At 49.9% G+C, this 22,301-nt stretch overlaps 1 protein-coding gene across 4 annotated transcripts in view; it reads right to left on the bottom strand.

Annotated features, from left to right (window-relative positions):
- Nucleotides 1-22,301, bottom strand: part of ZHX2 (zinc fingers and homeoboxes 2) — a 170,678-nt gene that overhangs the window by 105,811 nt on the left and 42,566 nt on the right. The window contains exons 1-2 of one of the 4 annotated variants that reach the window (XM_068526249.1): nt 18,553-18,585; nt 16,323-16,459 (exon numbers count right to left, since the gene is read on the bottom strand). The exons of 2 other annotated variants lie outside the window; for them this stretch is intronic. The gene's annotated coding sequence lies outside the window, so the exon portion shown is untranslated. Of the gene's footprint in view, nt 1-16,322; nt 16,460-18,552; nt 18,586-22,301 lie in introns of those variants that run through there. One more of the 4 variants, XM_068526248.1, reaches the window with a different exon arrangement.

The following is a 22,301-nucleotide window of genomic DNA, read 5'->3' as shown; positions in this document are numbered from 1 at the left end:
AAGAGGGGAAGGAAGAATCGAGAAAGCCAGAGAGAGTGTGTACGGGGCCGAGGCGGAGGAGGCATACTGGTCACCAAGCAATGGAAGCTGGCTGGAGTGGCCGCAGCCAAGCAGGACAGAGAAAGAGCAAGAGCCAGCTCTTGCAGGGACTTGCTGGCCTTTAAGAAGCTGGGTCTTTATCCCTGTGAGTGACGGGAAGTCACCAAGAGAGTTGGATTCTCAGTGTCTGCAGTTCTCTGCATGTGGTGGCCCTCAGTAGTGTTTGTTGAATGGATGGTGGAATCTTATTTACCCCCGGCCCCATCAGGTCCTCCAGCAATCTGAGAAGCACCGCCTGGGACTCTGCCATCTCTACAAAGGGCAACCACGGGACAATCTGATTTGTGTAGGGAAAAATTCTCCCCGGGCACCTGGCCTGAGCCTCCTTCTGTCAGGCCTCGGGGAACCGTGGCTCCGGCGTGGCTGCTGGCAGATGTGCGGGGATGAACACACCTTTGATTACAGCTCATGTTTCCGAGGGAAAGACACAGCTCCCTGGAGATTGGGAGTCTATGAAAATGAACCCTTGCAAAAGAGATGTAAGTGAGCTGGAAATACAAGCCCTCTGGGCGGGTGGTGGTTTCTTTCTTTAAAGTAAACAACAGCAGAGAGGACCAGCCTGGATGAGAAGCAGGTTTTTTGTAATCCCGAATGGGAGGGACTCAAAGGCAAGTGGCCGGAGGTGGTTAAAGGGACTGGTCTGCGAGAAAGTGGTACCTGCTTAGGATATGCGGATGTGATCTCCGAGAGTGGGTGTCTTTGCTTCCCTCCTTGGTGGGGAAACTCAGCCCCTGAGGACATTAATTTAACCCAAATTTCTTTACCATAGGGAGACTCACAGACCCAGTTTAGAATATGGTTTCTATCATTTAAGAGCTTTGTGTCCACAGACAAATTATTTTCTCTTCTCTGAGCCTTAGTTTTGCCATCCACAAAATGGGAGAAGAAGGGGCTTAGACAATATTATGAAAGTAGGCTGAGGTTTGAACCCAAGCATGTCTGAATACAATCATTCCATTGTTCCCTACACTGCCTCTTGAACTTGGGACATGTACCCCGACCCCAGCCCCGATTATCTGGCACATAATAGGTTCTTAATAAATGCTGGTTATGCCTCCCTTCTTTCACATATCTCTTTCCCCACTATGTTGAGTATAAATCAGGGAATCCAGGAGGTGCTTTATAAACCCATGTACATCGGGTCCTCCTATGTGCAATGCAGCAGCTGAGAATACAGAAGGAAAAGGCAGCTAGCTGTGTTTTCTCTCCTCGACTCTTGTTTCGAACCCTCTATTAAATATCTTAAGTATTACTTGCCTTCAGGGTCAAAATACAGTTTCCGGAGATTTCCACTTTGCACTCATAAAGGATTCTCGCTGAAGTCTCTTTCTTCTTAAAATTTTTAAATGTGTGTGTGAGAGAGCATAAATGTACTGACTCATAGCTGGAAAAACTCTCTCTCCCTAACACATTCCAAATTTGTCGAGTCACATGAATTGAGTAAGAGCGCTTAATGTGGCTGCTAGCCCCGAGCTGGCGAGCAGTTATGCCAGAGACGGCTCTTCTCTCCCTTCCCTGCCCCCTGCTCCGAGCCAGGGTAGCCGGGGAGGCTCTGCAGATGGCAGTGAATACCCAGGGCAGGTTCTGTGAATGCAAGGATTGGAAAGGATCTGGCAACTACCTAAAGCCAAGCTCGAGTTCTGCAAGGTGGTGTAATATTTTTTCAAAAAATCAAATAAAAATTTGCATATTGGATTGCCAGAATCTCACAACTTCACTTATTAAATCAAGTCTATGCTGGGCACGACATCAAGCACTTGACAAACATGACTCATTTAGTCTTCACAGCCACCCTGTGAGGTAGGGAGTTATGACTTATCCTCATTTTACCAGTGAGGAAACTGAGGCACAAGTGTTAGTAATTTGTCCAAGGTCCCACCGTGTGTAGATGGTGGAGCTAAGATTCCACCCCGTGCAGCTCTAGAACAAGATGCTCTTACACATCTGACCATTCATTCTGAAAGGAAAGAATCCTTTCACATAGAAGAAGGAAAACTCCATTTATTCCGCAAATATCTACCCAACACTTAGAATACAAACACCACACCAGATGTCAAAGAGGAGGCTGGTGATAGGCATGGGCAAAATGGAGGCAATTTCGGTACTGCATCCAGTGAGTTTGGAATTGTGTAGAGGAGCTATGATGTATGCACAAATAATTACAATACAAGTAAGTACAAATGGCACCAGAAAGATTATAAAGTGGGATGCATGGGGAAGGCTTGCTTAGGTGATGACTCTGGCTGGGGTGATCTGGAAGGCTTCCTGGTGGAGGTGCCATTTGAGTTGGATTGAAGATGTGCAGCATTCAGACAGAAGCTGGCTGGAGGAGGTCCTGCCCACTTATCCCGGTGAGTACAAACAGACGGCTGATGGCCCTGGGCGTTCTCATCTTGGTTCTGACTTGGGACCCACCCACCCCAGGAAAGGCTGAATCTCCATGTCTGGCAGGTGAGGAGCACAGGCAGAGGGGAAGGAGGGAAAGAGGTGTCCAGGAAGGAGAAGATCGGGGAGAGAAGGCAGGACACTGGAGCAAGGGGCGGGGAGGGGTGCAGCTCTGGCCAAAGCTAGAGCTGCAGTCCCACCTCCAAATGGGCTGGCTCGGATCAGGCCTCTTGCTCTTGGGCCTCAGTTTCTCCCATCTACAGGGAGGAACATGAAGGAACTGCCGGAATAGTCCAGCTGGGCGGAACCTTGGAGAGCTCCCAATTTATCCCATCCATTTGTAGATGAGAGAACCAAGGGCTGGAGAAGCTGGGCTTGTGCAAGTCCTTGGATTTGAATCCAAGTTTGCGGGATGAGGATGCAGGGGTCCCATCTCCCAGTCTAGCTGCTCTGCCCACATCCACACCTCAAGGGGCATGCTGACCTGTGTCAGAAGGCCAGGAAACGCCAGGCACATTGTGGAAGGGGAGACGTGCCTCAGCGGGTCCACGGGCATCAGGCTCAGACCTCAGCTAGTCCTCTGGCCCCCAGTGGCCCCAGAAAGCTCGGCCACAGTCCCAAGAGTGCAGCCGTGGCCCAGCCCCCCAGCACGGTCTCCCCTCTCTGCCCCGGCTGGCACCTATCCTCAGAGTGCCCCTGCCCCACACTGAGGAAGTTTCCAGGAAACCATGACCAGTTCTCCGCGGCCATGGCTCTCCCTGACGAGACGTACGTACATCTGGTTGTGACTCACAGCGCTGGATTTCTGCCCGGGGCCCTGCCTCTTGTGTGGGGAGCACATTCTCTGAACGAACAACCCGCCCACCCCGCCGTGACAGTGAGGGCTGCTGCCCTTATCAGCTCACCCTGAGGTCATCCACGTGGTGGCTTGGGCTCCTGGCCTGGCATTGCTCTCAGAATCGGCTCAGGCCTGGGCAGTCTCCCAGGGTCCCTCAGACACCAGGCTCTTCGACCAAATTCCCCTCTCCCCCGGGACGCTCGTTCCCCACCCCCGCCCCACCACCAAACGCCACATCTTCCTCCTGCGCTGCTGTCCGTTTCCCAGCACTCCAGCCCTCAAGGCGCTGCTCCCCTCTGAAAGCCGGCTTCGTCTGGGCCCTGCTCCCTGGAGGGCCGGGCAGAGGTCCTGTGTCCCCCCAGGGCAGTGGCCTCTGAGGGTGGGACCACGTGCAATAGGACCACAGCTATCAGAATGAATACCGCAGGCACCGAGGGTGCCCACCTTCAGGCCTTCATGATTGCTACTCCCCCGCCTGGAATACTCTGCCCCGAGCCTTTGAATGGCCCTCAGCTTCTTGTCAAAGTCACCTCCCCAGTGAGAGGCCTTTCCTCCCCTGCTGCCTTCTGCTTCTTTTATTTCCTTACGGCCCATGTCCCATTCTCAAATGACTGACGTGTTTGCTATCTGATCCCATAATTCCTTGTTTATTATCTGGCTCTTCAAGGAAGAATGAGAACAGGGGATCTGCTCTGTCCTGCTCACCACCGGCTCCCCAGCACCCAGCAGAGAGCCTAGCACGGAGGATGTGCTCAGTAACTGTGTCTCCGGGGCGGTCGTGAACGCTGCTGGGCGGGGTGGATGTGCGTGGATCTTGCTCAACCCTCATACAAACCCTGTGTGGTTGGTGTCATTGTCCTCCTGTCACAGCGAGGAGTGCAAGGCTCAGGGAAGTTGGGTAGGTTGTCTAAGGTCACCTGGCCAGTAAGTGGTGGAGCTAAGTATCAAACTTGAATTTGCCTGATATGAAAGCTCGTGCTTTTGACCGCTGGACTCTGCTGTTTGCCTTCAATGTTTTCAGAATCCCCATAGTGAGGACACAGGAAAGACTTGTGGATTGAATGATCTGGAATGCCATGTGTTATGGACCGAATGCTTGTCCTCCGCTCCCCAAATTTATATGTTGGAGCCTTAACCACCAGTGTGACTGTATTTGGAGGTGGGACCTCTAAGGGAGGTTAAATGAAGTCATAACAATGGGGCCCTGACCCCATATAATTAGTGTCCTTATAAGAAGAGACAGCAGAGAGCTTGTTCCCTCCGAGTGCACACACCGAGGAAAGGCCATGTGAGGACACAGCAAGAAGGTGGCCATTTGCAAGCGAGGAAGAGAGTCATCACCAGAAACAGAATTGGCCGGAACCTTGATCTTGGACTTCCAGCCTCCAGAAACTGTAAGAAAACAAATTTCTGATGTTTAAGCCACCCAATCTATGGTATTTTGTTATGGCAGCTTGAGCAGACTAATTAATACACCATGTTTTACGGAAGCCAAATTGCCAGGTCTAGGAAGGTAAATTCTTCCTTCTTTCCTCCACTCCTTCCCTCCCTACCTCATTTACGTACTGACAATGGAGAGAAGCACAAGAATCCCGAGGCGCTCCCAAGAGTCTCAGACTGGCGGCCCATGGTTCAAACACCAGCCACACAGTTGTTTTGTTGGGCTGGCGTGTGTTTTAAAAAAACCTCACAAGGAATCAGAATGCTCTTAGGCGGGAAACACATTGTCCGGTGCTTCCGCAAGCCACACTGCTCCCTGCTGTCCTTTGTCCCTCCATCTGCGGGCTATGTAGGTGCCAGTGACACCGGGTGAGCTATGCTGCAATGGGGTGTGGTTCAGGGTGCCCTGGGGCAGAGTGACACTGGGCAGGGAGAAGGGCATGGGAGATGGTGGGTCAGAGGAGGCTGCATGGAGAAGGAGAAGGCGGCTTTGGCCTGGTGCATGGAGGATGGATGGGAAATCACCAGTCAGAAGGGGAAGGAGTGTGCATTCCAAGGAGGGCAGCAGAGAGGCGAGGTCCAGAGCAAGGGCATGGCCTGAGCAGGGAGCAGCTGGTGGTTGAGTGCGGCTGAGAGTGAAGGTGGAGGGGCTAGGACGTGGGCTGGAGGGTAGGTGCCGTGGGCACAGGGAGGCACTGCACACCACGACAAGGAGTTTGGACATTGTCTTGTCCAGGAGTCATGACCAGCAGTCCCGGTAGGCTTTAACCAGGGAGGGGGTCACCGGACAATCCGTGTCAACGCGTGCAGAACCTGGTTTTACCACCTCCTCGTTGTGTGACTATATGCACGTGTCGCCCTGGGGCTGTGTGGTCTCAGGCACCTCATCTGTGAAATGGGAGTCATAATGCTATATATCTCAAAGGGGTATTGTGGGGATTAGAAGGACGTAAAACGTGAAAAGCCCCTAGCACAGTTCCTGGCACATCAAAGGTACTCAGTAAAGGATGGACATCATTCTGACAGGAATTTATTACTAATCTAGTGGTGACAACAGTGTAGGAGGTGGCTGGGAGCCACTGAAGACTCTGTTTGCTAAGATTATTACAGTAAAGTAAGAAAAACCCTGAGGAAGGACCCAGGAAATACTCATAGGAGATAGGAGGAGATAAATGCAACCTTGAGATCAGCCTTCTCAACCTCTATTTCCTCGTCTGTAAAATGGGACTCTCCCTGCCTGTCCACACAGGGTCTCTATGTGAATCAAGTGAGAACAGAGATGTGAGAGTGCTTTTAAAGTTAATCAACACCAGAGGACCATATGGGTTTCATATTTTTTTTTTGTTTATCACACAGAGGGGAAAGATGTCTGGGGGTAGATGAGCACCTCTGGGCTCTTATTTCTGCAAACAATCAAGGCAAGAAAAGTAGCAGATGAGAGAACAGCAAGACACAAGAGAGAACCTGATGGAAACGAAGCCCGGCTCGTGGACCTTCCTGTGATAGCCTTGATCCTGCTGCACCCCAGGCACCTATACTTCTTGCACTCATACCAATGACTCAAAACTACTACCAAGTTCTCAGCCTTACAAGCATAGATTTTTCAAGCTGAAAATATGATTGAATGCATTCCCCACAATTTACAGGTGAAGCTGAGAGTCACAAAAGAGGGCTGGTTAAAACCCATCCTCAGGAGACATACGGCCTGCGTTCACATCCCGGCTCTGCCGATCATGAGCTGTGTGACTTTGGTCAAGTTATTCAACATCTCTGTGTTTCTGTGACTAGGATTACTGGGGTCAATAAGAGTACTTACTCCCATGATTGGTTTGGGGAACTAAATGAGTTAATATGCATAAAGCACTTGGAATGTCTCTAACACCTGGTAAGACTCAGGGAATAAGAGGTACTATTACTATTTAAGGGCACAGGTTATCTCAGTGGCAGAGCTGAGAGTGCATCTTTGCGTGGTCCCACACTGAAATATTTGATTCTTATCAACACACCATGTTTACTAAAGGCGGATGGACTGACCTGTTTTTGGAATAAAGGACACATTCACGCAGCCTGCATGCCCCATTTCCAGAACATTCCGGGCCACTGAAGTCTGACAGTAACTGAAGAGAGCAATAGTGCCTCATGGACACCCTTCTTACCCCCTCATGTTGTACCATCAGGGGAGGCAGCAAAAAGAGCTCTCACAATTTAAAGAATTAAACAGGAAGGAGACCCAGATCAATTTGGAGCAATCAGCTTAGACGTGCTGGGCTCGGCTATCGTCGTCCTGGTACATTCATGTCGTGCGTTTCCGTTTCCAAAGGTCTGTCACCACAGTCTCTCATTTCTGTCTCATGACAGATGGTGATTCGGAAAGTGGGTTCTGGCAGGAGACTAGCTGGCTCAGATCGTGCTCTGCCATTCCCTCGCTGGGTAGCCCAGGACATTTATTTACTGTCTCTGTGCCCCGGACAAAATGAGGGTGTGACAACACTGATGTCATTGGTTGTTGGGAGAGCAGGAGGATGCCTGCAAAGCCAGAGCCCGGCCCGTAATCATTCCCTCGTCCAGAAAGTGCTTCTCATGTGCGTAACATGTGCTTGGGGCTGAGGACCCAGCAGCCATCACAACACAGTTCCTCCCTTCACAGACTCGAGTGTGATGGGGGAAAGCGCGCAATGCCACAAGCAAATAAACATCCGGCGCCAGGTAGCGAGCTGTGCTTTGAAAAAGACAGGTTGAGAGGATGGAGATTTGTGGGGATGCCGGCTGAGCTATGACCCTGCGGTGGGCAGGGAAGGCCTCCATGACAGCGTGTCTTTTAAGCACAGACTGAATGAAATGAGGCAGAAAACCACAAAGGTAGCTGGGAAAACAGTGTTCTAGGCTGAGAAAGTAGCAAGCGCAAATGCAAGTGTGTGTGTGTGGGTGTGGGTGTGTTTTGTTCAAGGCTGGTGGCAGAGAGGAAGGGGATCACGTGGGCCTGGGGGTTACCATAAGGACTTTGGCTTTTGCTCTGAGTGAGACGGGGAAACCATTGGAGGGTTTGGAGCAGGCGAGTGACAATCTGACCTGTGTTTTTAAGAAGCAGCTGTGAGGAGAGGAGACAGTCAGGGGTGTGTGCATGAAGTGAGGGAGGGGCGGCAGCTAAGGGACGAGCTGAGAGGACAACCAACGGTGACTGCAGTGACCCACGTGAGAGACGACGGGGCTTCAACTGGGGGACGGGGGTGGAGGTGGCAGGAAGCAGCACCACGGTGCTGAATATAAGACCCCAGACGTGCCATTCACAGCCACCAAAATGGGAAGGGCGTCCCCTGGAGGGGTGCAATGTGGTGGTACTGAAAGATGGTGGTCACACTGGGGATATATTTTGAAGGCAGAATAGACAGGACTTACAGATGGAATGAGGTGTGAGAGAAAAAGAGGAAACCAGGATTATTTAAAGGATGGAGTAAACAGAGGTAACTATTTACTGAGAAGTTGAAGAATGAGAGTCAAGAGTTAATTTTAGACGTGTTCAGTTTGGGAAGTCTCTTCACAGATGTTAGGGATGATGGTGATGGTGATGGTGATGATGGTGATGGCGGTGATGGGGGTGGTGATGGTGGTGATGGTGATGGCGGTGATGGTGGTAGCAATGGTGATGGTGGTGATGATGATGGTGATTATGAAATGATGGCTTGGTGAGGATTATGACAAAAGCAAACACTGAGTGTTTGCTGTGTGCTAGGCACGGCTCGAAGGACTTTAGACGTATAAACTTGTGTAATCTCCATAATGTGATCTCCATTATCATCCTCATTTAATAAACCAGTGTAGTGGGTTGAATTGTGCCCCTCCCCCCCAAATGATATGTCTATGTCCTAGTCCCCAGAATCTGTGAATGTGACCTTATTTGAAAAGAGTCTTAGTAGGTGTAACTAAGTAAAGGATCTCAAGATGAGATCACCCTGGCGTATCCAAATGGGCCCTGAATTCAATGGCAAGTATCCTAATAAGAAACACCTGGAGAAGAAACCCACAGACAGAAGAGAAGTTGATGTGAAGGCAGAGTTGGAGATGGGAGTGATGCAGCCACAAGGAATACCAACGACTTCTAGAAGCTGGAAGAAGCAAGGAAGGATTTTCTCCTAGCCTTTAGAGAGAGCAGGGTCCTGCTAACTCTTGATTTTGGACTTCTGGCCTCCAGCACTGTGAGAGATCAAATTTTTGTTGTTTTAAGTCATCAAGTTTGTGGTCCTCTGTTATAGCAATCACAGGAAACCAACATAACAAGGAAACCCAGGCACAGAGATATAAAGTAACTTGCTCAAAGTCACACAGCAAGCAAGTAGCACAGCTGGCAATGTTTGCCTCCAGAGCGGCTCACTCGGTAGGTGGGTATTGTTCACCCTGTGTCCCCAAGGAGGAAATGGAGATCAGAGCCTCAAGGCCACGCCAAGGAACGCAGCTGGTGAATGGCAGTACCAGGCTCCCTTGAGTCTCTAGCAGGGAGGCCGGATGCCTTTCCCACTCTCGATCCCCACCTCTCCACTTTGGAAAACCCAGAAAGGCCCTTGTCCAGACCCTTTAATGCCCCTTGGCAGCCACCGCATGCATCCAGGGCTTTGCTGGGAATCCCATCCAGTCTGGTGATTCCAGTTTACAGCTGCCGGGTCCATGTACAAGTGGCCCCAGAGACACCCTGGCGGGCTGGCGGCCTCAGTCAACAGATTTCAGTGGCACCAGGACCCACAGCAGTCACTCAGGAGCGGCATATGATCTGGATTTCACAACCGCCCCCTCTGTCTGTGACACTGACACTGAAAACCTCTTGGCTCCCTCCCCACCAGGGACACGAGGACTGAAAAGGGAGGGGTGCCGGGGCAGGGTACACCGGCCGCCCCTGAACCTCTGCCAGCAGCTAAAATCAGTCTCTGAAGAAACAGAGATTGTCCATTTCCTCTCCCGCCGATGCCCGGGAAAATATTTTACCGGACGAAACCCAAATATTGGGAATCCAGGGAAAACACCCTCCTTCCCTTCCCCGCCACCTCCTGCCTTGTCAAAGCTTCATCATTTTAAGAGAGATGGACGGTGGGACCTGCAACAAACAGGGCCTGTGAAGAGGGCCCAGGCCTCTTCCCACACAGAACCGTGTCCTTAGAGCACCTAATGAGGGGAGGGCAGTTAGTTTCGGGGTTGGGGTGGGAATCGGGGGCAGGGGAGGTGTTCTACTTATGAAGAATACAATCATTACGTTCAGGTCAGCGGAGGGAGCCAGCGGGCTGAAACAAATTTGGGGGCTGTGGGGAAAGGGAGGCAAGAGGCAAAGGGATGAGCGCTATGGCTGCTTCAAAAACAGGGCTGTCTCCCCCGGGCCGGCTGGCCTCTGGGGGCCCAGGGGGCTCAGCAGGCCCCCGCTCTCTCCCCTAAGGCACACACGTGCAGAAGCACAACAACACACGTTGTTCTTCCGATCAAACACACGCTCACTCGTTTATTCCTCTCTGAGGACAAATTTTAAACACAGTCACAGAACTGACCCAGCCCAAAGCGAACCACTGTCCCAACGAGGTCCCCATGGCAGCGCCTGCACGTTCATCTCCACAACGCCCAAGACATGTGTGGAAGCTCTCCTCTGGAGCTGTCTTCAGAGTCAGGTTACAAGGCAACGCGTGAAACTGGGCACATTATCGTTTAACTGCCCCTGATTCAGACCACCTTTCCCCGGCAACTGTATTTCTAAGGGGCGTCACTGTCCTGGTTCCACAGATGGGAGCCGTGGAGCCACCCTCAAAGGGCAGAGATTTGCCAACACCAAGGAGAACAGTGTGGTGTTGGGGGATGTTCTCGAATGTTCTTGGGGGTCTCGGAGGTTCCGAGCCAGGGCGCCACCTTGGGAATAAGGGGTAAACTTCCCGAAGGGACGACCTGGGTGAACGCACCACCCCTTTGCATAGGTGGGTCCTGGGCATGATTATTTTTATTGTTTTCTAAAAGTCAGTTGTGTAATGTCATGGCACCTGCTCTGGGCGTGGCCCTGGCCAGGCACAGGGGAGCTGGAGAGTCACAAGGTACAAGGCAAGGCCTCTGTCTCCCTCTACCCAATGGGGGAGCCAAGACTCACACCTGCGGAGTCACCTGGGATGGTAGAGGTGGGGATCCGGGATGGCTTCGATGCAGAACTCCACTGGAGAAGGGTGCCGTGAGGGCGGGGGTCAGGGAAGGAGGAGGGGGAGGCGGGCTCTGAACCCCACTTCAAAGAATGGGGCCCACGGGAAGATGAGTGGCAGGGGGCACCGGGGCAGGAGGCAGGGAGGAGGGGACAGGCTCCGAGCGGTCCTGGATGGTGTGTCCAACCCACCTCACGGGGGATGGAGACTTGCAAGGGAGAGAAGGGGGAGATGGGGGAGGAGAATTTCAAAGGGATCCAGGCCCGGCAGCAGCCTTCTCGCCTAACGACTATCACTTCAGATCCCTTCTGAGCGTGGCATCCAGAAACACCGCACATCCTACACAGCTCGGAGTTGATTCCGCTGCTGAGCGTGTACGACGCAGTTTCATTGTGCCTCAGTTTCTCTATCTAGAAACTAACCATACAAACAACAACAGCTACTGTTCACCAGTCAGCCCCGTTCCAAGGACCTCAACTCTTTTAATCTAGCCGTGCCATAGTCACCTCCCTTTTACACGCTCTTGGCTACTGTAGTCCTCTGGCTCTCAGAGCTTAACATGCTGCTTATCTCACCTCAGAGATTGCCTGGAGGCTAAAATCAAATAGCGCATATAAAAGAGGTCTTTTAATTAAATGACACTTCACCAAAGCTCATCATTGTTGTCGATGCTATTAGCATTTTACTAGGCTTCATCTACCTCAGGGTAAAGGTTATTTAAGGCCTGAGTACAACATTAAAAAAAAAAAAAGCATCACTTTCAAACATCAGCAGAGGAAAGATCCCGTGGAGACTGGCAAAAGAAAAAGTTACCCAAAGCCTGAAACACGAGAAGGCAGGACATGGGGGGGGGGGGTTTTGTTTGTTTCTTGTACGGGGCCCAGTGTTCTCAGAAGGGGTCATTAATGGCTTTCTGGTTCCTTGGCGGCAGAAGGAACACAGCACCTTGCCATCGGCGGCATTTTTCACAGACCGGCTGCCCGGGGGTGGACCTGAGTGCACCCAGCTCACATAAAGCATTTATTCAATGCCCAGGAGCGAGTGAATCCGACCTGCTCTCTGCCATCAGAAGGCCCAATGTTTGGAATAAGATACCCTCCTTCCAAAAACAGATGCAAGTAGAGCCCCTGATTCGCCCCTCCCCGCCACCTCTGAACCCTGTTCCTCCGCAGACGTCCCCACCATCAACCGCCCATCAACCCACTGGGAAGCTGGAAGCCATCCTTGGTTCTCCCTCTTCATCAACATCCACAGCCAACCCACCCTAAGGCCATCTTGTGACCTCCACTCTCTGACCCACCTTCTCTTTATCTCCGTGAGGGCTGTATCATTTCTTGCCTGAACTTCCAAAGCCACCTCCCAAGTGGCCTCCTTGGTTCCACTTTTGCTCTCTCCCCTCTCTACCAAGAGATCTTCTAAAAATGTAGATAAGATTGCAGTACTTTCCTGCTTAAGCCCACTGAACTCAGAACAATCCAAATTTCTTTACCAAATCCTACAAGGCCCAGTGTGATGTGACTCCTGACTGTCTCTCCCACTCAGCATCAGCCTGAAACCGTCTTCTCTCCCCCGAGGAGTGGGCAGAATCAAACCTACCTTCCAGGACGGTTGTGAGGCCACTAGGGGTGGGGAATACCTAAAACTGTAAACCAGAAAATGCAGTACAGGGTAACCTCTATTCCATTATAATTGGGCTTTTGTGTTTTGACTCTTGTTTTCATGGTTTCCAGTTCATTGATATCTTTTATTGTTTGCAATTTTATATCCTTTTCAGATATAAGGATATTTATATGCACAAGGTAGTACTGAAAACTACCATGCCAGCATCTTGGTATTCCAAAGATAACAGCCCAGCTATGGTGTGCTTAAAACCTGGACAATATTTGTTCTTCCCGGGGCAGAAAATCAAAGTTTTAACTATGCAGTCAGATTGCCAGAGGCCTAGAGAGAGATCTCATTTAAATGATGAACCAGTTCATTCTCTCACAAAAATGATGCAAGAATGTGATCTTCAACATCTCTCCAACATTTTCAGTAGCAGCAGATAACGTTTATTAAGCCCCTACTTTGTACCAGTCCCTGTATTAAACACTTCTAATGCTTTACCTTTGTTAATCTTTACAACAACATTAAGAGGTGTTATAATTGTCCAGACGAGGAAGGTGAAGCTCAGAGAGGTTAAGTAACTTACCCAAGGGCACACCGCTAATGAGAAATGTCCAATCCTCTGTCTATTTTAATAGCCCATGTTCTTTTGTTCTACCCTATGTGTGTTGTGGGCAGCAGAACCAGGAATGTGTCTATCTGTGAAAGGGGAATAGGGATAATTGGGAGCTGGGGGTTTAGGCAAGTACAAGGCAACCAAGCCCTATGGTTGCAAGGGATTTTGGGCAGTAGATTCTCCTTAACTTCAAGCTTCACTCTTCCAAGTCTTACGTTCTATCTTGCAGAGTTAGATGATGCCCAACAGGTTTCCCCATAACCAGTGAAAAAGAGTATAAGTCTCTCCTGTAAAGGGTAGTCACTGGCTTTTTGTTATTTACACCGAGAAATGTGTGTGTGCATGCATGTGTCTGTGTGTGTCTGAGAGACAGACAGAGAGACAGAGAAGGTGCTCTGGCCAGAGAGACTCCCAGAGAAGTTTTCCTGTCACTTCACTCACTGTTTGCAAAACAATCACCCAGAAGGAAATAGCAACAAGACCACCAGGGCAATACCCTCCTTCTACTGTCAGTTCTCTAGTGCCCCAAAACTCGCTGTGCAACTTCATGCAAGTTACCTCCCCTCTCTGGGCCTCGGGTTTCTCATTGGTAAAGTAAAACATCTAGATTCCTAGAATTTCATCCAGCTCTCAGACTGGAGTGATGCTCTCAGATCCATGATCTCTTTTGCTATCACCACCTCCCTGAGGAGACGGGGAAGTCAGACTGGCCATGGGAGGCTGGGGGAAGGTGGCATGGTTGAGTGGCAGATCCTGGACTAGAGCTATTGACTTTCGACGCCAATTCCAATGTCAGTAGTCTCCACCAAGCTGCCTTCAAGGGTGCGGACAGAGCTTGTGCAGGACCTATGCATGTCTGTCCTCTTAAAACAGAAAGGATAGCACGCCGAAACCACTGTATGGAGGACTCTGGCCACGCCAATGGATCAGTGTTTGAGGGCAGTTCCTTCGTTTATTCCCTCCTCCCTTCCTCCCTCCCTCCCTCCCTTCCTTTCTCCCTCTGTCCCTCCGTCCCTCCCTCCCTTCCTTCCTTTTCTTTGCAGAGGGAAGAGAACAGGTAGAAGTAGGAGATGCCGCCCGAAAGGTATGGATGGCTTGAAAAACTTGAGATCCCTGTCAGACATAAAAATAACTGAAAACAAAACAAAACAACACACACACACACACACACACACACACACAAGCATGATCTGTGTTGTATGTGTGTGTGTGTGTGTCTGTGTTGGCGAATGGTAAGATTAAAGAGCTAAGTGTGGAAAAAGCCCTCATGGCCACTTGTATTTCCTAGTTACTCTGTGTTTTATATGTTTGCACAAATCAATGAGCTTCCTATTAAACAACAGGCCAATTTTCACATGTTAGAGGGAAAGAAGCTCCCCCACTAAGACGCACCAGCTGGGAGAGTTGAAGTCGTGACTCAACCTTCTCCATTTCTATCTGTTCCCTGGGATCCGGCACCAACAGTTCTATTCCAGGGTGCTTACAGGCAAACAGAACGTTGGCCAGGCCAGAACCCACGCAGAACCCCAGCAGGCTGGGATCCAGCAGCAGACCACCGTTTTCACCCCGGGAGCTCAGCCTGCTAGAGCTGCAATGGTCCCCGCTTACACGAGGGGTCCTTTAAAGTGGGTGAAACGAGAAGACGAGCAGCAAGCAGGCTGTCCCGCGGGTGTGAGCCAAGGGCCACCACCAGCAGGGTACAATTTGTGGGGAACTAATGAAAGCCTCCTCCAACCAAAAATCCCACCCCCAACCTGGGTGGTGACCCCTCTCTGAACCTGGCTGGAAACTCTCCTGACACTCCAGGCAGAGACAGCAAAGACAGGCCTCGTGGGGGTAAAGAAAGTAGCCCAAGCTTTCCTCTAGGAAGTCCTGGTGGTATTTGTAGCAAGTGCAATCTTAGACGATCACTTAATCTCATCCTTGGTTTTTGAATCTGCAAACCCTATGTAATAATGAGAGACATGGATTGTAGACATCTAGCACAGGGCCTGGCAGGTAGCGCGTATCATACTAAATAAATGGTAGCTGTTATTATAATATCTCAATAATTTCGAAGGTCTCTGTTAAAAGTTCACGTGCTGACAGGACTGCTACACCCCAGCCGTCGCCCACGAGTAAAGACGCCTTTGCTGGCTGGCTCGGGAAATGAGCTAGCGCAGTGGTTCTCCAAGTGTGGTTCCCTGCACCACCTGGGAGTTTGTTTGAAGTGCGCATTTGTGGACCCCCCTCTGAACTACTGAATCAGAAATTCTGGGTAAGGGGCCCAGTCATTTCACGCCCCCGCCCCGTGACTCTGATGCCTGCCAAAGTTGGAGAACTATTGAGCTCAGCAATAACTGCCAAGTCTGGCTGATGAGCAGAATTTCCTGGGAGTGTTTAGAGGAGAAATGCAGGTTCCTGGGCCCATCTCCCAGGGACTCAGAGTCATCAGGTTCTGGGATGCTGCCTGGGAGTCAGCATTTTAACAGGCTCCTCAGGTGACGCCACTGAGCTAGAGGTTGGGTTTACTGGGAAGAGGGGAGCACAGAGGCTGGAAGAGACCCAGGGATGGGGGTTCCTGGGAAGGGACTGGGAGTGCAGGCCGGGCAGAGCTGGGGGCGCTGAGATGTAAGAAAGCACTGAAGACCAAAGTTTTCATAGTTCTATAGATTTATGAGATGGAATCTCCTACCATCTTCTCATTTTCCATCCAGGGAAACTGAGCCCCAAAGAGAAGTGACTATTCTAAGTCCATGCAGCTCATGCTTGGAAGAGCTGGGACTTGAGCCAGGGGTCTCCCTTCCAGAGCCAGCGCCCTTTCCACCGAGCCCCACAAGCTCATGCTCACGTGCTCCCTCCCTCTCAGCATCTCTCTCTGCGCCGAGCACCGAATCCACGCGCATTCCCTCAGTGTTGACCATGAGGGTGAGATCTAGGGAGGAGCTGGAGTCAGACCTCAGACCTGAGTGCAAATCCAGGCTCAGTCACCGAGTAGCTGAGCCATCAAGTCACCCTCTCAAGGCCTCAGTTGCCATATCTGTAAAATGGGGATAAAATCTGACGTCACAAAGCTGCTGAGCAGGTCAGCAGCTGATGACTCAGGCGAAGGTGCTTTCCAAGCTGCCCATCACCCCCCCCCAAGCACAGGGGCTAGAGAAGAAGGAGCAGGGCTCACTATGACCTCTTGCCTAGAAGCACTTACCATCTAGCTGGGGCAGAAGAAAGACACTCAAAGCAACTGGAGAACAAGGAAGTGCTCAGCTCCACGCCAAGTGCAAGGTCACGCCTCAGTGCCTTTGCTCGGGCGCCGCTCTGCCTGGAACACCGGCCCCCAAAACCCTGTGGGTACAAGAATCCCCAGTCATTCGGCTCACAGTCTGGGCCTGACTTGCCCCACCCGTGAAGGCAGGAAGTAAAGCTCGTTCAGCTTTGTGGCCCCAGAATGTCTACATCTCAAAAGTGTGCTCAGGAAGTGGCGGATTCAGGTAGGGGGGCTTCTGGTCAGAGGGGCCTTAGAGACCTGGAAGGGCCTTTTCATGGGGGCACGTGCCTCAGAGAATTCCTGTAACGCCCCAATGGGGCGAACGTAGTGGGGACAAGGGCTTCAAACCAGCCAGAAGCCACCAGCCGACTCCTGGCCCTCCTACAGGCCCACAGCGTGTCTATCATCCGCCCCAGGGACCGAGGCTCTCAGGTGGGGTTGGCGGTTCCTTCACAGTCAGGAGGGGAGGAAAGTGAAACAGGAAGCATCAGCTCCACCCAAAGCGGCACCGACATCTACTGAATAAGGGAAGACCCTAAGCAAGTGGCAGGCGCGCAGGAAACAGCAATCCAAACTAGGGTTCCCGAGGATCTGGTCATTTGTTTCTCCTGCTTCTCCCTCTTCTGGTCCGGAGGATCCAAGGAGGTGTCCAGAGGGAACAGGGCACTGCAGAGTGAAGAGCTCTAGAGACGGGAAATTTCTCCCACTGCCCCTAGGAGCAGTGTGACCTTGATCATACCACGTCAGTTCTCAGGGCCTTTAAAATGGGTACCAGGTGAATAAGGAACTGGCGGATTGTTTTCCCCTGGAGGATAAAGCAAATAACACAGCCAGCAGAGTGAATGCCCCTGGTCCAGCCAAGCAAAATAGGTTCAAAGCTGGCTCTGGGTCCTGGCTGTGGTCTTTCCATGGAAAACTGATAATAACAACGATGGTGCTGAAGGTGACAACTCATCTTTACTGAGTGTGTACTGGGCACCAGGAACCGGGCAAGCACTTTTCATTCATTACGCTGTTCAGTCCTCGCAATGACCCTTATGGCAGATACTATCGTTATTCCCATTTTACAGTTGGGAAAACTGATACTCAGAGAAGTTACACCCGGGATCGTGGTCTGGTGGGTGGGGGAGGCAGGATTTGAACCCAGGCTGTCGGATTCCAGAGCCCACCTACTTTCCTACTGGAATCTTCTGAACCTGCGAGTCAGTATTCCACAGCTGGGAAATATGGGAGGATCTAGAAAGGCAATTACAATAATCATTTTCTAGACCCAGGACTGAGTCTGGAAAGAAGGATCACATTTGGAGCAAAAATTCAAAGTCTGCTGAATTATTCGCAGTACAGGAAACACAACTCAGGGACTTGGTTTAAACAGGCAGATTGGGTGCCCTGGAGGCAGCCCAGGTCTTCGAGGTAGACACCCTGGATTCTCAGCCACTGCCCCCATGCACCAGCCTGCTTAGCTGGGGTCAGGCAGCTGCTCTCCAGTCCATTTTCTCATCCATCAGGCGTGCCAGGATATTCCTGCTTTCACCGCCTCGCAGGTGGGCCCAGATTAGCTGAGTCCCACCAATGTCCACCTTCTCTCACCCCCAATTTTAAAAGATTTTGTCTCTCATACAGTAATTAGTTTCTCCATTAACAAAATAGCGAAGCGTTTGTGTAAGTGCTGAAGTTTCTGATCAAAACAAAGTAACCGTTGTCACCCACTTCCAGCCCAGAGTGAAAACAAAACAACCCCCCAAACCCCCTACCACACCACAATATTTTTAGGCAGCCAGTGCCACTGTATCCTGGATACTGTACAACTTCCACTGGTTTCTGGAATACTGACTCCCATTATGTGGACTTTTAGGAAAACACTGGCCTACACAATTTCTGAGGTCTCCTCCAACACCAAGTTCAACAAGTCTACAAAATCGATGCTGTCTCTTCATGCGCTTGGTTAATTGCGAACGTGTAGTCACGGTTCTTCTTTTGTTTGCTCAGTCCTAGAAATGCAAAACCAGGGAGGACCCTTGGAGTCTAAAGGAGGTCATCTACGGATACCTGTCGCACAGGCCTCTGCCACTTCACACAGAGGGTGGAAAACACAGGGAACTCCTTGGGCCCGAGAGGCTGTAGCAGCTAAAAATATAAACAAGTTCAAGAAGTGTGTAGATGGACTCACGGAGGAGGGAACGATGGGTGAGGGGGGTTAGGAACGTCGGGTCTCGTCCTTATACCCCTGCAGCTTTCTGTTTCCTGTTAGCAATACAGTATCTGGCGGGCAGAACACCGACGGTTCCACTGACAGCATAGCTGATGTTCTCATGCGAGGAGATTAAAAAAGGAAGGAAAACAAAGAAAAAAAGAAACGAGTGTATACGATAGTTTCCTGCTTTGACATCTAACTTCTATGATCAGAAAAAAAAGGTCCATTGTAGGAAATTTAGAAATAAAAGAGGAAACATAATCTCTGATTCCACGTCTAAGGATTAACTGCGTTAACATTTTGCTATGTTTCCATCTGTGTGCCTGTTTTTTATTTATTTTTATTTTATTTTTTTTTGGTGGTTACTCCTTTTTATTTCAGAACAGTCTTTTGTTTTATGCATTTTTCTTTTTTTTTTTAAATAAAAACTCTATGTACAACGTGTATCCTGCATTTTTCATTTAACATTGAAAAGAATCACATTACTTAATAGACATGCTGTTGACTTAAGGATTTCTACTATTTATTTACTTAACAATGAATTTATTTAATCGTTGAATTATTTTATCATTCACCTCTTGTTGGACATTGTTTTTCTTTTCCTAATTTTCTACCGTATAAATAATGCTGGGATACACATGCCTGCTGACTTCTCTTTGGAGAAATAACAATAAATCTCAGAATCTTGGAGTGCACCATTTAATAAGTTTCTCTTACATAGACAAAGGGCCCGGTGAGGGAAAGGCTGGCGAGGACTTCCCCAGGGAGCCCTGCGTCTTGCTACAATACCATTTGAAAGGCTCAGGGCTTCTGGTACTCACTCCCCTATCCTGCCCTTTCCCCTCCTTCTCCACAGCTATTTATTCATGCTGAAGACTCTTGCCTCGGTTCCTGCAAAACAGAGCACTTAGAGAGCTAAAGAGACTCACAGCCACAATAAGGACCTACTGGATAGCACAGGGAACTCTACTCAATACTCTGTAATGGCCTATATGGGAAAAGAACCTAAAAAAGAGTGGATATAGGTATATGAAGAACAGATTCACTTTGCTGTACACCTGAAACTAACACAACATTGTAAATCAATTATACCCCAATGAAAATTAAAAAATAAAATAAAATAAAAATAAAATTATATATATTATAAAAAAAAAAAAAGACACTCGCAGCCACTGAGCTGCAGCCCCCCAGGACGTGGCCCTTATTAGAAATGCAAATCCTCAGCTGACAAACCCCAAACACCCAGCTCACCAGCCCCCCTCACCGCCTGCCCGGTCGGGTGGCCTCTGTCTTCCATTTTACCTGAATGAGCTGAAAGGGAGTTGGCTGGGCTGTGGATGAGTCATCTGAGAAGCAAAGGGTCTGCCTGAAATGGAATCGTCTCCTCGGGGTTTCAATTTTACCCAATAAGAGGAAGTCAGTTCCTTTCTTCCCAGCCTTAACTCTACTAAAAGCCATTAAGCACTGCCAGGGACAGGAGACATTTATCTGTTGGTGAGTGTGAAGGCTGCGTTCTGTACCTCCAGCTGGGATGGAAATTAAGCTGTTTACTTGGTGGCCACCCCAAGGGACCGAAAGGAAGCTCTAACGTGATGGTATTTCTGAAATGCATTTTTAAAATCTCAAAATTCTCAGCCTCCATTCCTGCCTGTAAAATCACCAGGAATTTGCAAAATTCATTTAGCTGAATTACACCCTGACCAGCACTGACCACCAAATGCAAATGGAGTGACCAGCAGGTGACCTCACCGAACCGGTTCTTGTTTTGGAAAGGGTGGTGGGCATCTGAAGGCTGTTGCGGTTGCAGTCAGGCTAGCTTATACGATAACCAAGATCAAAGAGAGGTTTGGTACTGGTTTCCCAGGTGCGCTTCCTCTGCGTGTTCAGTCATATTCAAAACTTCACATGATAGAGTCCCTTTATGTAGGGCAGGCTGCCCCCCCCAACATGTCTTAGTGACATATTGATTACTTTGAATTAAAGTTACTTGAGAAACAGCCGGTGGCAAGAAATGACATTTAAAAAATCCATTCTGGGGCTTCCCTGGTGGCGCAGTGGTTGAGAATCTGCCTGCCAATGCAGGGGACACGGGTTCGAGCCCTGGTCTGGGAAGATCCCACATGCCGCGGAGCAACTAAGCCCGTGAGCCACAACTGCTGAGCCTGCGTGTCTGGAGCCTGTGCTCCGCAACGGGAGAGGCCGCGATAGTGAGAGGCCCGCGCACCGCGATGAAGAGTGGCCCGCGCTCGCCACAGCTGGAGAAAGCCCTCGCACAGAAACGAAGACCCAACACAGCCAAAAATAAATTAAAAAAAAAAAAGTCCTTCTACTACACATACCCTTTATATATTCCTCATTTTACCTAATGTCCCATGCAAGTATCTACCCTTATTATTTACACAGTTCTCATAACCAACATTAAAATAGTTGTGCAATATTCTAGTCAATCACTGGTGCAGAGTTAAGTAAATGTTTTCTAACTTTTTGCTGAAATGCAGTATTTCAATGACTGTTTAAAAAAAGATCAATACCCTCAATTTGTGGGATCAATGAATTAATATCTGCCATCTCCTGGATACTGTGTGTAAAATAGAAGCCAGCCCACAAGACCCTGGTAGACCCCAAACCCACTGTACTTTATGTTCCCAATGAGAACAACCTGGAACTAGTCATCCAGGAGCCCATTCACATATACGATCCATCATCCTCAGGAAGGGGTGGGAAAAATATCAGATGAAATAGACCATGCAGCCCTTCGGGGCAGCACCGCCCCACCCCCCACCCTATCCCATAGTCCACCTCGGCCCACGTGCACTGGGGCTGCCTCCGTGCATCCACTCCCATCCACACCCCGCACAGTCATCTCACGACAGCACGGGCGGCTCTCCGTCAAACAGGTGTGTTGTGGGAGGGCATCTCCTGAGGTTCCGCGGTCAGACACTGGGGCAACACATCAGTCATGACTTTCCCTGTCTTCCCAGGTTTTGGTTTCTCTTTCGATCAGACCTCTCATTCTTTTTCCACGCAACGACCCAGGCTGAGCTGGTTTGAGGACACACTCTCCCTTACAGCAGTCGCTTCTGAGGGATGTGTGTAGGAGGAGGACACACACACACACACACACACACACACACTCACGCACGCACGCACACTCTACAGGAATTTTTGCTTCATTCCTCCTGAGCCCAGGTCTGTGTTTCTGCCCTGAGGTCAGAGCTGCCCTCCCCACAGACATCAGCGTCCACTTCACAGAGGTCCCTTTGTTCCGCGCACACTGCACCTCACTCTGCGCTCTTGACCAGAACCTTCTAGCTGCCCCCCCCAGTGCTCTCCTCTGTTCCAGCTCTTTTCTCCCTCATCTTGTCTCTGTTCTTAATACTTTCCAGGGGCCTGTTGGCCCGATCCCACCATTTCCTGATCACTTGCTTATGGATTCTCTCCTGTTTTTCCCCTAAAGATTCTGATTCTGAAGTCTGATATGGGTCACCCTGGGCCTCAGTTTTCTCATCGGTAAAACAGGGTTATGTTAGTACTGACCTGCTTCCCAGAGGTGTGTGAGGATTAAAGGAGATAATACAGGTACAGCACCGGGCACAGTGCTCGGCTCCAAGAAAGCACACAAATGTTAGCAATTATTACCTTTATCATTATCATCATTCATTATAATAATGAATAACAACCCTCAGTTTTTCTAAAAAGCCGGAGGTTCTCCCATAGCTTGTCAT

This window comes from Eschrichtius robustus, chromosome 17 (genome assembly GCF_028021215.1).
Source record: "Eschrichtius robustus isolate mEscRob2 chromosome 17, mEscRob2.pri, whole genome shotgun sequence".
Taxonomy (NCBI): Eukaryota; Metazoa; Chordata; class Mammalia; order Artiodactyla; family Eschrichtiidae; genus Eschrichtius; species Eschrichtius robustus.
This window is presented reverse-complemented; position numbering and strand designations above follow the sequence as displayed.